The sequence below is a fragment of the Rhinopithecus bieti genome, unplaced genomic scaffold (assembly GCF_001698545.2).
Source record: "Rhinopithecus bieti isolate Rb0 unplaced genomic scaffold, ASM169854v2 scaffold_21703, whole genome shotgun sequence".
Taxonomy (NCBI): Eukaryota; Metazoa; Chordata; class Mammalia; order Primates; family Cercopithecidae; genus Rhinopithecus; species Rhinopithecus bieti.
In genome coordinates, this window is record NW_016812332.1 from 1,493,007 (window position 1) to 1,508,571 (window position 15,565).

General features: G+C 38.5%; 1 protein-coding gene across 1 annotated transcript in view; it reads right to left on the reverse strand.

Annotated features, from left to right (window-relative positions):
- The window catches only part of NPAS3 (neuronal PAS domain protein 3), an 884,282-nt gene that overhangs the window by 737,526 nt on the left and 131,191 nt on the right, over positions 1 to 15,565 (reverse strand).

Genomic DNA, 15,565 nt, shown 5'->3' on the forward strand with positions numbered 1-15,565 from the left:
CCTGGGGTCAGGAGTTCGAGACCAGACTGGCCAACATGGTGAAACCCCGTCTCTACCAAAAATACAAAAATTAGCCAGAAGTGGTGGTGCACATCTGTAATCCCAGCTACTGGGGAGGCTGAATCAAGAGAATCGCTTTAACCTGGGAGGTGGAGGTTGCAGTGAGCTGAGATTGCACCAAGGCACTCTAGCCTGGGTAACAGAGCAAGACTCCAACTCAAAAAAAAAAAAAGAAAAGAAAAAAAAAAAACACAAAATCTTTTCTTCAGAAATTTGATGGAAACATGTCATTTACAGCTCTAACTAGCACGACTACTTTGTATTTTTTCATTTGAATAATTTTCTAGAATAAAATTATTATTTTTTATTTTGGGGCTGTTACCACTTTGACAAGGTTGTATAAATTTAACACTTAAGTGATACATAAAATTAAGACTCCATCCAGCACACTGGATATAGATTTTGTCACTTTTGTGGTTCCTATATGCTAAACAGTAAATGTTACAATTATATACTTAAAGTGTCATAAAATGCTTACCTTTTTACCCACTACTCTAGAATATGGGTAGGAAGGATGTAGATTAGTTTTGTTTTAATAATCTTCAGGATTAGCTATTTTGATGATCTTAATTATTGAACATAATTATCTGAATATTATTTCTATAGCTCAGTATGATTAAAAGTCTCAATTAAAAGATTTACTTAAAATCTTTGGCTTATGAAAACCTTTTGGAATTGCCTACTTGACTACTGAATTATGTTTCTCCTAGAAATGCATAAGCAGCCTAATCATGTTTTATCTGTGTCTTTTTATGACCATGTAAGTGTTAATTTAGAAATATTTGAGAACAGAAAGCTGTTCTTTTCCATGCAACCTCATTTATGCCTTTTAACAAGTTCCATGTATATTATTTGATGGTTGCTCAGAAATATTAATCATGATGATAGTATTGTTCCTAATGATGATAAACCATTAACTTATCATGAGGTTCAATGAATCACTTGACAAATCAGGTACGGATCAATCTTCTGGATAAATGTGTCTTGGGGGTAAGTTGTACCCATTAGGTAGTGTAGAACAAACCTAGGAAAGCTGATAGAGGCTAAAATTACTTATTTTCAGTATATACTAATAAGACCAAACATTCATCCTCAACCTGCCACACATCTCTAAGTTCCTTATTAGAAAAAAATTTCTGAACTTGGATAAAAGGTAAAAGCACCCAGTGTTAAACACTTCAAAAAGTAATTATAAACATGCTTTAATATATTTATATCTGTATCGCACAAAGTCCCTCAAGCATTCTTTGTGCCTTACCATCTTAAATATTTTGCATTAATATTGTGCTAAACAGTCAGCATTTTGTTCACTGGAGAGTTGTAACTAGTCCAGCAGTGCATGAATACAAGCCCATGTGCAGAACAAAGAATGCAACCTCAGCTTTCAAACCAGCAGCTTGATGCTCTGACCTCTACGCCATGTGCTATGATCATGAGTGATGGTGCTGTTCTGACTGTACGCTACTTTCAAATAATGATCCACAAAGTTAATCAAAAGGGCTTCCCTGTTCAATATTTACCTGTTACTCATTGACAGACACTGTCTGCACTGCCATCTAGGACGTATAGGATGGGATCAGTAATACTGAGCTCAAACAGAACCTGAGTGCCTCACAGAAGTACCAGGCAGAATGAAAGCAGAATTAAGCTGCTCTTCAAACTACCTCTGACACTAAAGATGTCCACATGAGTTCCACAGTAGGAATGCACTGCTCTCTCCTGGATTTGGAGGCCATATAGTTGCTGATAATAAGAGGGATGAAAAAAACAACAACTACATGAAAGAAAAAAAAAAAGAAGGGAGATATTAGGTAGCAAAATATAAACATGGAGGAGAAAAATAGTAATTTCCTGTATTTGGTCAAAAAAATAATATTCCCTCCTTGATGTGATCTCCTTGCTTTCATGTACTAGGAGTCATATCTATCCTGAAAATTATTTTTCTCATTTTAATACACATTCAACATTTTAAGCTAAAAAATAATAAGAAAAACATTGATCTTTTATGTGTTAGAGATTTAAATGCTGTTTGCCAGTCTGTCAATCAAAATGTGCCCAGAAGGGTTACTGACCAGCTTCCATGTACACCTTCAAAAACAGGCAGGTAATCAGACTAATCATAATGCAATTCTCTCTGTCATTTTTTAACTATCAACTAGAGAGCAAGGCTTACTATGAGACCTTATTATTCACATTCATTAACCAGGCAACTTGACAGGTTTTGAACATGGGTAGTTACAGGGGGGAAAAGTCACTCTGAATGTTAAATCCTCTTTTAACTATTTTTTCCAGAGCACTAACTTTTTTGAGTTAGTATTTGAGTACTTAGTATGCACTTCCAGGTGAAGCACTTTTCTAAGCATTTTACGTGTATTAGTTCATTTAATCCCTATGGAAAATCCTAAGAGAAAATCTTATGAGATACTATCAGCAGCATTTCACAAATGAGAAAGATGGGAAACAGGGAGCTTAAGTAACTTGTTCAAAATCACCCAGCAAATAAGTAATGGAACTAGGGTTTGACTACATCAGTCTCCATCATAGCCTGCATACTTACCCACTACACTGACATTCTCCTATTGCATTCTACACTGCTCAGATGCAAGGCAATCATTGGCCTTTAATGAGTATCTTTTTAAAAGTTTGTGGACTGAATAAATGAATAAATATCTCTAAGGAACTTGCAACGTTATTGAGAAGATATTATCCATACATACATAGAGCCTCTTACCATTTAACTTTTACAAGTTTTTGTCATGCTTCATCTCTAAGTTTACGAGTGAAAGGTACTTATTTGCATACATGTGATTGAGTGCCACCACATGCAATACAAAGTCAATGATACATTAGTATTTAATCTTGGATTCAGTATTGACTTCTCTCTCTTCTTTATCCACTTCGTCTTGGCACAGATCACACCTTGATTATGCTGATAGCCCCTGAGCTAAGTCCCCTGCTTCCACCCTCAGCCCCCTGAAGCATATGCTCAACCAGTAACTACACTGATACTAAAATCAGTTAGGTCTCATTTCTCCTCAATTATAATTCTCCCAAGACTGTTTTGAGTGGAACGAAAGCCGAAGTCCTTCCCTGGCCTGCCAGCATCCCGTATGCTGTTACCTCCCTGACCTGTCTCCTGCTACTGTCCTCCTTGCTCATTCAGCCCCCACCACACTGGCCTCCCTGGGGTGCTCTGAACACATTAGGAACTCTTCAGCACCTTTGTAGTGGTTGTTCATTCTACCTGGAATATTTTCCCCTGGCTATGTGAATGCCTAACTCCCTCACTTCCTTACAATTGCCCAAATGTCATCTTTCTTTTAATGGTTATCATCTATTATAACCACAATGATTCACTTCTACCCCAGCACTCCTAATTCCTTCTTAACCTTCTGTATTTTTGTTCCACAGCACTGACTGCCATGTAACAGACTATATGATTTCCTTCATTTTTAACATCTGCTGTTTACTGCCTGTTTCTAATGCCATCCAACTTTGAGAACAAAGATTATGGCCTCTCTCCACTGATATATACCAATCAATAGTTCCTGGTTATAGAAGGTACTCAATTAATGTGTTAAGAGAAGAGAGAAACCACTGTGGATAAAACAAGGTTAGAAGGACTTTACAAAGGAGCAAGCAAAGGCAGGATCTTAGTGCATGTGTTGTGCCTAACAAGAAGGAATGGACATGTGTCACAGACAAAGCACAGAACTTGCGCTGAGAAATGTCTGGTGTTATGGGGAGGCTGAAAGGCAGAATGGAGCTACACTGGTAGGTTTTAAACACTAAGCTAAGATTACAGACAGCATGAAGTGAGATGGAGCAGTCAGTGATTTTGAGCAGAAAAATATGTTAGAAACAGTATTTCAATCTGGTAACTATTTATGAAGCAGCCCAGAAAGGAAAATCTTTGCATTCTCTAGCATGGTGCTTTGCATAGAGCAGGACTCAAGTATTTATCTGAACCAAACTGAGTAAGATAGGAGATAAGAACACTAGTTAGGAGACTGCAACAATCTAGGCATGAAGTAATAGCTTGGATTAAGGGGATGTGAAAAGAAGGGGAGTTTTAAAAGAAAATATGCTACTAAAAGAATATTTGAGACGAGAGAGGCAGAATAAAAGATGTCAAGAATGAGACTGAATTACTATATAAATGAAGATAAAGCAAAAGAAGTGCAAGGTAGGAGAGGATCTTTCTGGAGAAGATGCCAAGTTCTATTTTGGAGGAATGGTGGCAGTCCTGGAGAAGGCCCTAAACTGGGAGATGAGAGAGGTCTTAATCTGCGGGCCAGCCATGTTACACCCGAGCTGTGTGAAATACTTCAAATCACTTAACCTCTGTAATACAGGGGCTTGTTTTTGTTTTTCTCCATGTAAAACAGAGACAAAATACAGTTCACTAGGCTGCTTTGAGGATGAACTGGGAATGCTCATGGGAAGTGCTTGCAAGCTTGTTGGTCATTACATGTAGAGACTGTTGTGAGGTGAAACAATGCAAAGGTCAAGTAGTTTGAAAATAGAAAACTAGAGTTTGGAAAGAGGGCTTAAGATTAAAAGTTGACATTCACCCATTTCTATGTGATAACCACAGTGTAAGGACAGATGAAATCTCCAAGGGGGAGAACTAATTGCCCCATGCTGGAGAGTACACAGCTTTACACTCAAAGGACACTGGTTGTATGTTCTTTAAATGACTGATGTTCAAATATGGCAAACCTTGATTTTCTATGGCATGGCTTCAAGTTCCTTAGGGTCTTTTTCTTTTGCAGAAATAGATTTCAACAGACCATCCTCAAATAGAGGATGGATGTTTTTCTAAGGTAGTGTCATCCTGCTCCAAGGGACCCTATCATCCAGTTGAAAAGGGATGAACTGCTGGGCCACACAGACCGGAGAGGGTCTCCAATAGTTAGTTACCAGATTGCACCTCATTAGCTGTGTGAACTGAGCAATGTGCCTGACCTCTCTGAGCTCCCACTGTCTTGAGTGCAAACTCAGAATAATATTGTCTATTTCAAACATGGTTGCTCGGGTCAATTACAATAATGCTTGAAGACCACGGCACCCCATATTTGGAGTATGTTCTTTCCTTTTCTCCGGATTTCGGCCTTATCAATGAATGCAGCCTATGCAGTCTACGCATTACTGCATATAGAAAACCGGCCAACACAGAAGTAGGAATGGGCCCTTGAAAGGTAACTTCACCGTCAAGAGTTAATGCTTCTGTTGTCCCAAAAGGATCAACCTAGCCTCACAATGAAAGGCCTTGGCATCAATGAATGTTTCCTTCTAAAGGCAGAATAAATGTGGCTATAGTCATTCTCCTGTCTATTTCAGAGCCTTGCATTCTCGGGACACTCTGTACCACAGCAAACATTTATGTCCTGCAAATTTCTCCTGAACAGACCCAGTGAAGGTATTTGTGGTACAAGGGAACCAAACTTGCCACCAGGCCTGTGTAAAAATATACTCTACTTAAAATCTGCTGGCCCATAATTTTAGTTTTCTAGTCTTCTCTTCCCTGAGGCATTTTCCAAGTACCATGATAAATTAAAAAATAAAAAACACAACATTCTTTATTCCTACCAGCATCATATAAATTGTTACTACCTCTGGGCAAGCAGCATTCAGAAAAGAGGGTAAACAATCTTGCTATCAGATGAATGTATTGATCGTGAATTTTACAAGAGCTCAGGAATACCCTCGACCTTCCATCCTCATCTCCGCTGGATGTTTCAACAAACCTCTCCTTTTAAAAGGGTGGTGCCATGAATACCACTGTTTTCATTGATAGCAATTCAAGACTTAGGACACCTGATGAGTTTCTCTAGGGGAGGAGAAGCGGAGCTGCTGCTTCTCATTTTCTGCTTGCAAGCCATCAGGCAGTTAGGGAGTCCCTGGAAAAGCATGCTGCTTCCCCTGGAAGTGAGCAAGGATTCCCCTGCAATTACTGTAAAATGCGTTCTTCACCAAGACATCCAGATGGTGCCTCAAGCACACAAGACAGAATGCTTTGTGCCTGACCAAGCCATGCTCATTCAATTTTACTCCTAAAACAGTTTTTCAAGTGGAGTTGAAGAGAGGAAGCAAAGAGAAGAATCATCAAAAAGACTGTATACCTTCCAGTGTCAAGGCCAAGGCATGCAGTTGGCTGTGATTCACTGTAAGCACCCCTGACAGGCAATAGTCAGGAAAATGATATTGTTATGAAGCTTATGATGGTTGAAATGCAAGTAATGAGAATTGCTAGTAAGAGAAATAGGCCTCTTCTCATTAGTAACACATGAGAACAAGCAAACAGCAAGGCCCAGAGATCCTTTATAACTGGATTGAGGGAGGGACAGGGAAATTAGGATTTAAATAAGATGTGGTGATAGTCTATTTAACCGCATAAATCCCAAGCACCCAATTCCAAAGAATTCTCAAACTGATATATGAATCACAAGGTCTCAAATTTGCCAGTGAAAAAATAACCCAACAATGCTTTTGTTACATGTTGGTCACTAAACCAACGTCCTCGAAGGACCCAGCCCTCTCTCTGCTTTAAGAACTAGACCTAAACATCTCAATGCTAAACACAGTAAATAAAATTATTTTTAAGCAACCTAGAGGACAATGCAGCAGACATAACATGTGACAGGATGAGTTGGAAAGCAACCAGAAAACTCCATCTAATTGCTTAACTTTTCATACATGGACATATCTGACCTAAAAAAGCCATATGTTTCTTTAAGCCAACATACTCTTCTCACCACACCCTTCTCACCACTAGCTTCATCCTATAACTGCAAAAGTATTTCTACATTTAAATGTGTACTATGTCTAGATAAAAATAAGTATTAAGGTGGTAAGCAAAGATTTATCTGCTGAAAATCCTATCACTAATGAGTATATCACTAGTTCAGGCTTGAATTTAAATTCAAACAAATTCTTTTGAAAACAAAACAAGTCCTAAAATCCTGAATTTCAATACAAACTACACTAGGAAAAATGTAAGTGTCACATCAAAAAGGAAATCTCTGTGGAACAGTTTCTCTATGGAAACTGACCGTGTAGCTTCCAGCTTCCCCAAATAAGCTGCTCATATACAAATTAGAACACCTGGTCCCAGACATTTCCCAGCCAAGTCAGGTGTGGATGGATTCAGAAGAAAATACCTATATACATGGATATACATCTATAAAAAGTGTTACTCATAGAAACACACACCATTGTATAGAAGACTACAAAGACAGCCACCAAACTCTTAACAGTGGTGATCTATGGGTAGGACAATTACAAAAACATTGATATTCTTTCTTTATGCTTATCTGTGTTTTCTAAATGTTCTGGAATGAAAATGTATTGCATCTCTATTCAAAAAGAGCTTTTGCAAGGGAAGAGGATAAACATCATGAGTCCTAATCTAGGACTACTCCCCCTCCCCGCCCACCATTCACCAACCCAGAGCCATGACATTGGGCCTGGTGAAAGAAATTCCAAGAATATTCCCTCAACACAAGTTGAAGGCCCACCAAAGCCTGCTCTGTGAGCTCCAAGATAACACAAATCCAAGGCCATTTACAGCGCAGAGGACAGGGAATTCCCTAAATCAACAGAAAAACACATGGAAATAAAAGTTATGAGTAGGGTGAAGTGGAAACCATAATTTCATTTCTTTGTTGCTGGTAGGATGATTAAGGGAGGTATATCAATTGTTTATCTTCTCATTAAAAGAGATGTCTTGCTGCATATTTTTCTTATTGTAAAGATACTGCTTATATGCTTTTTAAATAATACAGATCATAATACTGTAAGTGGTTTTTTGATAATATGTATTTTTCATAAGGAAAATTCTATTTTTTAAATTTCCTAAAATTATAAAATTTTCTCATGTATGAAATTAATTTCTTTTAATAGATATCCTCAATAGTCACTAAAATTCACAATGATCTCCTTTAATGCAATACTGTTCTTTGATGTGAAAATGGAACTTCTCATTTATATTATATAAAGCAACAAATGTAACACACAATTCAGAGTGTGCACCTTTTGGAACTTTTTTTCAGCATCTCCATAATCATAATGACTTTTCCTACTGGTGGTTGAATGCTTATTATTTCCATTTTGCAGATAATAGCTCTATGAGGTTAACAGTTCTATAGTAAGTTAGATGAGCAACAAGGTAGTACTCATTTAGTATATGTTTACTATATGCCAAGCACCATGATTTGTGTTTTCATGTTTTAGACCTTAGGTTCCGTAGTCAGATAGCCTGAGGTCTAATGCAGAGGTCAGCAAACTTCTATAAATGGCCAGATTGTAAATATTTGCAGCTTTGTGGGCCATATGTTCTCTGTCACTACTACTCAACTATGCCCTTGTAGTAGGAATGGAATCACAGACAATACCTAAATGAATAGATATGGATATTTTCCAATAAAATTTTATTTATGAAAATTGAGGGGGATGGGGTAGATTTGGCTCATGGGCCCTAATTCAGTGACACTAATCCTAATTCCACCACATATGAATGGGCATGGCCTCGTTCCAATAAAACTTTACAAAACTCGGGGTTGGGGTAGATTTGGCTAGTGGGTCATAATTTGGTGATACTAATCTTAATTCCACCACATCCTGCCTTCTTAACCTTGAGTTACTTCTGTCAGCTCTGAAAGCTTCTGTAACCTTATCTGTAAAGTGTGGTAATAATCATGCCTAAGGCATAAGTTTATTGTAAGGATTTTTTTTAATGTATGTTAAGCCATTAGCCCAGTGCCTGACATTGGCATCTGGTAACAGATCAGTAATGTTAATTATTATCACCATCCTAATCATCACATTCATCCTCAAAACAACCTCTGAGGTATTGTTTTGCCCCTACTTTCAGAGATAAGCAAACAGAAGCTTAAAGTTAAGCAACTTAGTCACTGTCCCACATATAACAGATAATTGTGGGGCTAGGATCAAAGCCAGATCCATTTCCAGGAGATTTAACCACCGCTAGCAATGACTAAACACTACTGCATGGACTTAAATCGTTTAAAATAGCTTGCTCGTCGTCAAAGAACAAAGCATAATTATTCCACTCTAATGCATAAACTAAGTCCAAAGACTCACTAAAGACACATTTATAAACTCAATACACAGAACAAGCTGTTCATAAGGTAAGGAGAATTTACTAAAACCATAGTTTATGTATAAGTTTGCCACAGTGCTTTTAAAGTCTGGACACAAGCACATTAGTATCACTGACTTTCTGAAACCACCTGTTAGCGATTTTTGAACGCCGCTGTTCAACAGCATGCGTACAAAAGGCTCATTGTGGCGCTACACCTCTCACCTTGACCTTTACTTTCATTCTCAAGTTTCTAGAGGTCACATACATAATGCAGGTGTGTCACCCACCAATTATTTTTAAAAATCTAAGTAGTAACTTCGCTCATAAATGAAAATATACACTCCGGTGAAGCCAATTAATATTCTTTCATTCTAAATCATGCTGCCTGTGCCTATCCATTTTTACTCTCTGGCATACGTTTATCTTGAATTACAAGTGGTCTCTGAGGAGAAAGGCAGACGTGGGCACCTCAAGCCAGGAAAAGCAATGAGTTTGCAGACAGATCCTGAACCAGATTTCACACTGGGAGAGTCCTTCAAGATATTTATCAATAAAAAACAACTTTAAACTAATAAACAGCACAATTTCACATTCCTTCTTGCAAAACAAGTTAAAAGTGTTGTGAAACAAAGAGAAGAAGAGGAAGCTGTGAGACACTCCCATAGCAGCCTCGGGCCTAATCCACCTCCACAGTAATTCTCGAAGATGCAGTCTCTGTCACACTCCTGAAAACTCCTGTGAGGGATCTCCCAGGATGGCAGCAGAGGATCTGAGGCCTCTGCTCTCCCTTCCTCTCCAGCCTCACCTCCTGTCACGGTTCCCCAGCCCTCCACTTCTGCCCGTGCCCTTTGCAATCTGCCACACCAGAAATGCCTTTTAGCCCAAACCACTGCCTCAGGTTCCCTTCCAAGCTCAGATAGCTTCTCCTCCACCATGAAGACATTGGGCTCCCTGCACTATTAAAAATGGCCCCTCCATGGTGCTGCTTCCATAGTTGACACTTATTTCTCTTGAGGCACCTCTCAGGCAGAATGCCAATTACTTATTGATATCTCAGTCTTCTAGGCTTCTAGAGAGCAGAGGTTTTCTTAGTCACCTCTGAATAAGTCAGTTAGTGTAGAACAGTTCATGTAGAAAAGCACCTGACCTGTGGGTGATGATTAAAATATGTTTGTTAAATGAATGAATAAATTCGCTCACTTCTAGGCTAGTCTAGAATAAGCCCTAAATAGTACACTTTCATGCCATCCACATTACCAACATATGCTACTTCAAGTCATTTTTAGGCAAAAGCATTGGCGTGATGCTAAAATCACCTGGGAGAAACCACCAGAAACCATGCTGAGGTCTGAAAGGCATGATGTGGAAATTAGAATTCATTTGGATATCGAAAGATTTGAAGCAGTTCTTGCTACAAAGTCCAATGTCTGTTTAACATGTTTAACATTAGAGCTCTTTATGAAGTTCATTTTATATTTCTAACTCTTGTCTCAATTCTTTGTTATGTACTGATCCTAACACAACTGGCATAAATTATTCTATTGTGGGGGTGAGGGGAAGATGACTGTATAACAGCAATCAGTCAACCAGGTTAAACAACCAGCAAAAGAATTCACTCCTGCTGCTGGAGCCTCCGTGACCTTTCCCTTTCCTTCAGCACAGGTGACCATCTTCCCCCCAGCAGAATTCCTGACAAGGCGCCTGTCTTGTTCGCCTTAATTGGGATAACACGTGAAAGTGGTTAGCACTCTGTCTTGTACAAGAGAGCTGATAAAGACTGGAGAGTTCCCTCCTTCTTCACTCATTCTCCTCTTCTCTTCCCTGGAACTTGTTAATTCCTTCCCTCTTTTGGGTGCGAATCCAAATTCATGTTTCTTGGCCAAGGCCAGTCTTAACACTATATACTGAGTAGAGCACCCACATTCTGGATTTGTATTTTCAGGGAAGAAAGAAATTTTCCTCTAGCCCCAAATGAATTTATCCAAGCCCTGTCATGGTGTCTGAAATTATTCTACTGGAAAAAAACTACCCATTTTCTTGAATTTGTTCACCTGGAGTTGTTTATGAAAAGGCAAATTGTCCTGAGAACAGTAACACCATCAGTTAACAAAACCTGATCTGCAATGAGGGCTACAGACAATCACGACTCTGTGCCGATGAGGCACAGGTTTGAAACACTAACCAAGTATCCAGGTGGGATGAATTTCACAAAGGAGAAAACGGGGCTTAGAAAAGGATGGGAATCCAAAGGATGGAAAAGACAACTAAACAAAGACAAACTTTACAATTTTGCCAATTGCCTCTTTTGCTTTCAATGACAACTGTCTATATCCACTGCAAACACCTTCTCAACCAGGGCTTCTCAATCTTGGTTGCACCTGGAGTCTAGGAATCCTGGAGTAAACCCTATTGTGTAAAATAGGTACTGCCAGGCCTATTACAATGGCAAAGCACGTGCTCAATAAATGTTAGTAATTGAAGCTGCCATCTCAGACTCACTCCATCTTTTCTAAATACTGGTGAAAGGATTGTTCTTGGCTTTAAGGACACCCCACTCTTCCTCAAATCCCTCTATGACAGTGTCCAACTATATGGCTGAATTTCAACGTAAGTTTTGAAGCTACAAACACCTAGCTCAGCTGAGTCTTTCCTACTTATCTTTCCTCACTATCTCATATTCTTCTTAACACTGGTGATTTTCCTTTGAACTTACTACTACTACTCCATCTCATGTCTATGAATATTTTATTTCCTCTGACTTACCAAATATTTTCTTTCAAGTTCAGGCCAGGAATCCAGTACTGTTAGAGGCTGAGGTGGGAGAATGGCTTGAGCCCAGGAGTTCGAGACCAGCCTGGGTAACATAGTAAGACCTCGTCCTCTACTAAAAACAAAACAAAACCAGAAGCCAGACATGGGGGCATGCACCTGTAGTCTTAGCTACTCGGGAGCTTGAGCCCAGCAGTTCAAGGCTGCAGTGAGCTATGATTGCACCACCACCTAGGCAGCAGAGCAAGACCCTGTCTCTAAATAAAAAACAATAAACAGAAAGTTCAAAGTTATAGTTATTATGGAGGGGGTGTCTTTTCTCCTATTTTAAACTATCTATGCTACGTTTACTTTTGTATTTGAAAATATTGTTATAAGATTGACAATTGTTGGCCGGGCGCGGTGGCTCAAGCCTGTAATCCCAGCACTTTGGGAGGCCGAGACGGGCGGATCACAAGGTCAGGAGATCGAGACCATCCTGGCTAATACGGTGAAACCCCGTCTCTACTAAAGAATACAAAAAACTAGCCGGGCGACGAGGCGGGCGCCTGTAGTCCCAGCTACTTGGGAGGTGGAGCCAGGAGAATGGAGTAAACCTGGGAGGCGGAGCTTGCAGTGAGCTGAGATCCGGCCACCGCACTCCAGCCTGGGCGACACAGCCAGACTCCATCTCAAAAAAAAAAAAAAAAAAAGAGTGACAATTGTTTTAATTTGCAAAGAACTTTCACATCTTCCAATGAAATCCACCACTTTACAGATGTGTTTGCTAAAACACAGGGGCATTACTGTAAACTATAAAAGACCGTTGAAAAGGAGAGGAGGGGTCTGAGACTCAAAATTTGTAACACTTAGCAAGACAACTGCCTAACTTAAAATGATACAATTTGTAAAATATTTACAATATGATGTGTATTTTTTGAAACACTATATACCTATCCTTTACCAAAAAAACCTGATCTCACCAATTAAACTTGAAATTTTAAATTGAAAGTATAATAAGCATTTAATAGAAGTTAGAGTATTACTATTATTTGGAACTAATTATAGACCTTTTAAAATAATTAATCACAGGTTTGATATCCCTGCTTGTTTTAAACTTTCATTATTGAAACAACTGTCGAATCATTTAAATAATTACCAATAAAATCTAAATGCAACATCGAAAATAATGTTTTTAAATACGTAATTCACCATAATTATAAAGCCACAGAATTATATTTGGAACAAATATAAGCAATGGCATGTTAGGACATGTTTAACAATCACTTGGGGCTTAGAGAGCACCAGAATTGCAATATTTTCCAATTTCCATGGTGCAAATACTTTCTGCAACTTCAGGTTACTAACGTGAGGCCAGAAATAACAAAGCGAGAAAGAGGTGCATACAATTGACTCTCACAAACCCATCCAAGTTGGCTCCAGCACATCCCTGAATACGAGAGACCAAACAGTGTAGCCTCTTCATTCCTGAACACTTTTCATAAGACTGACCATTTCTTTATAATCCAGTGTACCCTGAACACAAAGTGACAACACCTATACATTATTCTGTTTATACATTTACCTACTCAACTCTATGACAGTGGCTTCCATTCTTTTTGGATATGAAACACGGTACAAACACGTATTACCTCATGATCTACCCAGTAAACACATGTATGCAGTTACATGTACACATACACAAATACGAAACTAAAAAGGGAGCCTCACAAAATAAGACACATTCTTACTAAAATGCAATACAATCAAATTGTCTGTTCTCTTCCATTTCATTTTTAAAATTAGGATCTTGATCCACTAAATTGGATACATATCCGGCTGTTTGAATAATAACCAAGAGTTAGAAAAACTTTGCTGTGATAGACTATAAGCTCATTGAGGATAGGATGATATGTCATTTGTCTGTATCTATTCCTATATCTACTGGTAATTATTGAGGCCCAAGGAGGTTAAGTAACTTGCCCAAAGATGCACCTGCTTTCATAGATAACAATCCCTCCAGGCAAGTGATAATTCACACCACAGAATCAGGATATTTATGGTTTGACACTAAAAGCTAGAGGATCTTCCAAAACAGCTACCCCTTCACCAGAAATTGATGTAGAAGTGTTTTTAAATTGTACTGACTCCATCATTGATAAAAGTGTAGCCCTTTACTCACTGCAGCCCTGTGACCCTGACTGTTTGCCTACATCTCCCTACTCTTGATAATAGTCACCCAACAAGAGTGTGGAAAAACTACCCATGTTTTTTACAATACTATCCATGGTTTTTTTTCACAACACATTTCAATCTTCTAGGGAAAGTAGCTATTTAAATGCTGATGAATAATAAATCTATAGAATAAACACACTCTCTATATAATATATATTAACACCAGCTTCCTAATAAACAGAAGCCAAAAACTTAATTGGAGAAAATAGGAAATAAAATCGGAATCCCTGGCCTTTTCTCTTCAGTGTGCTTGTGTACCACATGTTTTTTTATAGGTGCTATTAAATGTACACTATAGTTTCAAGACAATTCAGATAAGCATCTTCACTAAAATACACAACACCATTAATCATCTCAGTGACAGTGCTCCAATTTAACATCTTGGGGATTTCCTCCCCTTCTTCATCATTTATTTGCCAATATTTCCTTGTTATGAATATCCCCCTAGTGACTTTCCCTGGCAGTCACAGCTGTGCTGCCTACTGTGTCTACCTTGACTACAAATAACACCGATTCTTTAAAAAGCAAGCCCTTGAGATGATTCCTACAGCTAGAAGGGAAGCCTTACTATGCGCCAAATTCCTGGTGGCCCCATCCGGGCTCCTAATTGACAAATCTCAGCCTCTAAGCCAATAGTAATTTGAGACACATGAAACTGGCTTAACTATAAATAAACAACAGTTGATTGTTGATCTGCATTTATCTGAATGGTCAGCAATCAAATGCTGCTTTAATACGGTCTCTAAACGACCCCCTTCTTATACGACAAAAGGATTCTTCAACGTATACAACAAAGCCACAACAATCACTAACAAATTACAGAAACCTGGCCACCAAGAGCCACAACAAACGACTCACAGATAACAAAGAATTTTTTAAATGATAATCAGTAACAATTCTGCATTATAATTATACCTGTTCTGATAAAAATAGTAACACTATCTAGACAGTGAAATATCAAGAAATAAAGCCAGAGATAACTATATATATATAGTAAAGGTACAGTGATACAGTCACCTAAACCATGCTAGGTAGGGAACAGTCCCAGCTCCATCCAGTATCCGCTTTGTGTCTATTTCAGAGAGCAGCCTTCACAACCACCAGAATTTCTGATCTTTTTAAAAATGGAAACCATGAAACAAAGTGCTCTACAATCAGTTGGAGGAGTAAATGAAAGTAGGACTCACCAGCTTGCATTCAGAAACGATTTTTAAGGAAAAAAATGGTACTGTTGTTCAATAGTCACACTACTACAAAAGAAGAGTATGAAGACAAAAACACAACAAAGTATATTTGCAAAGTATATCCAGAAAAAATAATGCCTTCAGTGGAATTATGTTTACATTACTCTACATTTTCTATAGGAGAATTTAATTAAAGGTTAATGCTGCTTTAATCAATATTCCATAACTTTTC